At 38.1% G+C, this 4365-nt stretch overlaps 1 non-coding gene across 1 annotated transcript; it reads right to left on the bottom strand.

Moving 5' to 3' along the window:
• Positions 1-596: 596 nt before the first annotated feature.
• LOC131174237 (small nucleolar RNA R71) lies at positions 597-703 on the bottom strand. The gene has a single exon (XR_009144485.1). It is a non-coding gene; the product is annotated as a small nucleolar RNA R71 (small nucleolar RNA).
• Between the last annotated feature and the right edge of the window lie 3662 nt (positions 704-4365).

Below are 4365 nucleotides of genomic sequence, written 5' to 3'. Positions count from 1 at the left end.
GATCGAAAAGCACAAGTGACACTGAATTGTTGTTCAATCCTGAAATTGAAAAATTCTGTCGAGCCAACAAAAAGGAATACAAAAGAAGAAAAGAAGCAGAAAAAGAAGAACAACAAATATTTGAGCAAGAGGAGACAATAGAAAATATGGAGAATCAAAATAGAGCTATTGGAGGAGATAATGGAGGAAACGAGCAAAACGGGCAAAATGCTGTTGTTAATCAAAATGATCCTCAAAGAAGATCCATGTTAGATTATGCTTTTCCTAGATGTACTGATGTGAGAGATAACAGACCTATTATTGGAGCTAATCAATTTGAATTAAAAACTGGTCTTATTCAAATGGTTCAGAATTCACAATTTGGAGGTAGCCCACTTGAAAATCCTCATTCTCATTTGAAGAAATTTTTGATGATATGTGGTACACAAAGACAACCTGGAGTTTCTGATGAAGTTATTCGGCTCACCTTATTTCCATTTTCTCTTCGGGATTCAGCATTGGAGTGGTATGACTCACTCCCACAAGCTATTATAGCTACTTGGGAGCAGCTATCTCAAGCTTTTCTATCTCAATTTTTCCCACCTGGGAAAACTACTCATTTGAGGAATTTGATGGTAGCTTTTAAACCAAGGGATGATGAAACTTTGTATGAATCTTGGATGAGATTTAAGGAGCTTGAAAGGCAATGTCCTCATCATGAAATACCCAAATGGATGATTGTTCAAAATTTCTACACCAGAGTTACTCCAGCCATAAGAAACACAATTGATTCACAAGCAGGAGGAGATTTCATGAGAATGACAAGTGAAGAATGCTATGATCTATTAGAGAAGATTGCTCATAATACCCATTTATGGGGAAATCCTAGAGCACTTGAGCCAAAGAAAGCTGGGATCTATGAACTTGACTCAGTTAACTACATGAATGCAAAATTTGATCAGTTGACTCAGCTTCTTAGTGATTTTTGCACAAAGGCAACAACCTCAACTCCTACAACTATGCAACAAGTTGCCTTCACAAATGGAACTCAAAGTTGTGGAGTTGATTATTCTTCTTATGGTGATGATTATTTGCAAGAGCAAGCTGCTTAAGCAGGAGGTTATCAACAAAAACCTATGGGAAATTCTTATTCTAATATGAACAACTCAACTTGGAGACCACAAGCAACTTTTGCTCAACAAGGCCAAAGCTCAAATTATGCTCATAACCAGCAGTTTATGCAGCAAAATAGGCCTCAATTTCAGCCTCAATTTCAGCCCACAAGGCAGCCACCACCTGGATATCAAGCAAGAGCACAACAATCCCTTCCACCTCATGAACCGAAGCCAACCTTGGAGAGCATGATGGAGAAATTTTTTGCTGAACAAAGTAAGATGAATAGCAAATTGGAGGAAGAAATGCAACACATGAGACAAACCATGGATCAATTACAAGTCCACAACCGCATGTTGGAGACTCAATTGGCGCAACAAGCAAGCTCATCAGGAAGCAATTCCTATGGGAAACTACCTAGCCAACCACAAAACCCTCATGAACAATGTAAGGTCAGAACCTTGAGAAGTGGTAAAAAAGTTGGTCAAGAGAGTGAAAACAAGAGAGAAGAAAAAGAGAGCACAAAAGAAGAAAATTCAGTCGAGAGCAAGAAAAATGAAAAAGAAGAAGAAAGCAAAAGTGAGCAAGATGAAGGAGAGAAACCATACATCCCACCTGAACCTTACAAACCCACCCTTCCCTACCCTCAAAGATTCATCAAGCACAAGCTAGACAAACAATTTGGCAAATTCCTTGAAGTGCTAAAGAAATTGTATATCAATGTGCCATTCACTGAGGCACTATCCCAAATGCCAAGTTATGCCAAGTTTTTGAAGGAGATTCTTTCCAACAAGAGAAGGCTAGAAGATTATGACACCATCAACTTGGGAGAGCAATGCAGTGCTATAATTCAGAAAAAGTTACCTCCCAAACTCAAAGATCCGGGTGTGTTTTCCATCCCTTGTCATATTGGTGATAATTGTGTGGCAAATGCTTTATGTGACCTTGGAGCTAGTGTCAGCCTAATGCCTCTTTCAATATATGAGAAGTTGAATATGGGAGAGTTGAAGCCCACAAACATGTATCTTTCATTGGTCGACTGCTCAATTAAGTATCCTAAGGCATTCTTGAAAATGTGCCTATCAAGGTTGGGAAATTCTACATTCAGAGACTTTGTCATTTTGGATATGGAAGAAGACACAAAAGTTCCTATCTTATTGGGAAGACCCTTCTTGGCAACAGTGGTGCATTAATTGATGTGAAGGGTGAGCAATTGACACTTAGAGTGGGAGATGATCAAATGATATTCAACATCAATCCAGCCATGAAAAGGAAACATGAAGAAGTTGAGTCTTGTTTGCGGGTAGACATTATTGATGAGATTGTTCAAGAGCATTTCAGACAAAGTTATCCACAAGACCCACTTGAAAATTGCTTAGTCCATGGTGGGAGCATTGATGATGATAATCACAACATGGCTATTTTTGCGCAATACTTGGAAAGCTCTCCACCACATCCTGAAGCCACAATTTTTCAACTTGAAGGCGTACAAAATCGGAGATCAAACCACCATCATTAAAGGTAGAGGATGCCCCAAAGGTAGATCTTAAACCTCTTCCTTCCAACCTCGTATGCTTTTCTTGGACCCAATGAAACATATCCTGTTATAATTAATGCATGTTTGACTGATATTGAGATTGACAAATTGTTGAGAGTTTTGAGGGAATATAGGAGAGTTTTGGGTTATGCAATTGATGATATAAAGGGAATTAGTCCAACAGTCTGTATGCATAGGATTTTCCTAGAGCCAAATAGTAAACCTTCCATTGAACATCAAAGACGATAGAATCATACAATCAAGGATGATCTGAAAAAGTAAAACCTAAAATTACTAGTCTTTGGAATTATTTACCCCATTTCGATGGTGAGTGGGTTAGTCCTGTGCATGTTGTACCAAAGAAAGGTGGGGTGACAGTTGTTAAAAATGAAAATAATGAATTGATACCCACTAGAACTGTTACAGGTTGGAGAATGTGCATAGACTATAGGAAGTTGAACAATGCCACAAGAAAAGACCATTTTCCCCTTCCTTTTATGGATCAAATGTTAGAGAGATTAGCCAAGCATTCATTCTTTTGTTACTTAGATGGATATTCTGGTTTCTTTCAAATTCCAATACATCCTGATGACCAAGAGAAAACTACCTTTACCTGTCCCTATGGCACCTTTGCCTATCGAAGGATGCCATTCGGATTGTGTAATGCGCCTGGCACATTTCAAAGGTGCATGATGGCCATTTTTTCTGATTTTATTGAAGAAATTATGGAGGTCTTCATGGATGACTTTTCAGTATATGGCACTAATTTTGATTCATGCTTGACTAATTTGTCTAAAATTTTGCAGAGATGTGCTGATAATGATCTGGTGTTGAATTGGGAGAAATGCCACTTTATGGTCCAAGAGGGAATCGTTTTAGGGCATTTAATCTCAAATAGGGGAATTGAAGTGGATAGAGCTAAAATAGAAATTATTGAAAAAATGCCACCTCCAACCACTGTCAAAGGAGTGCGGAGTTTTCTTGGACATGCCGGGTTTTACCGGCGATTTATTCAGGATTTTTCTAAACTTGCTAAACCCTTAACAAATCTTTTGAATCATGATGTTAAATTTGATTTTAATCAAGATTGTATGGTTGCTTTTTGCAGGTTAAAGACGGCATTAACAACAGCTCCTATCATGCAACCCCCGAATTGGACTTTGCCATTCGAAATTATGTGTGATGCAAGCGAGTTTGCTGTTGAGCCGCCCCTTGGCCAGCGAAAAGATAGAAAACCTTATGCCATTTACTATGCAAGCCGAACCCTTGATGAAGCTCAAGTCAATTACGCCACAACTGAAAAGGAGTTCCTTGCGGTAGTATTTGCACTCAATAAATTTCGTTCTTATTTGGTCAACTCAAAGGTAATTGTTTTCACTGATCATGCAGCAATAAAGTATTTAATGAGCAAGAAAGAAGCTAAATCTAGGTTGATTAGATGGATATTGTTACTTCAAGAATTTGATTTGGAAATAAGAGATAAAAAGGGTGTTGAGAATGTGGTGGCTGATCACCTTTCTAGGATGAAAACTGAAAATAAAAATGATGAAATTGTGCCAATTGATGAGTTTTTCATGAATGAGCAGTTGTATGTGTTGAATTCTGCACTTCCATGGTTTGCTGATATTGTGAATTTCTTATCTTGTGGTGTCTTGCCACCTGATTTATCTTGGCAGCAAAAGAAATGATTCTTGCATGATGTTAAATTTTATTCTTGGGAAGAACCTCTTTTATTT

Source organism: Hevea brasiliensis, chromosome 15, assembly GCF_030052815.1.
Source record: "Hevea brasiliensis isolate MT/VB/25A 57/8 chromosome 15, ASM3005281v1, whole genome shotgun sequence".
Lineage (NCBI taxonomy): Eukaryota > Viridiplantae > Streptophyta > Magnoliopsida > Malpighiales > Euphorbiaceae > Hevea > Hevea brasiliensis.
The sequence above is the reverse complement of the archived record's forward strand: the minus strand, read 5'-3'. Positions and strand labels throughout refer to the sequence as shown.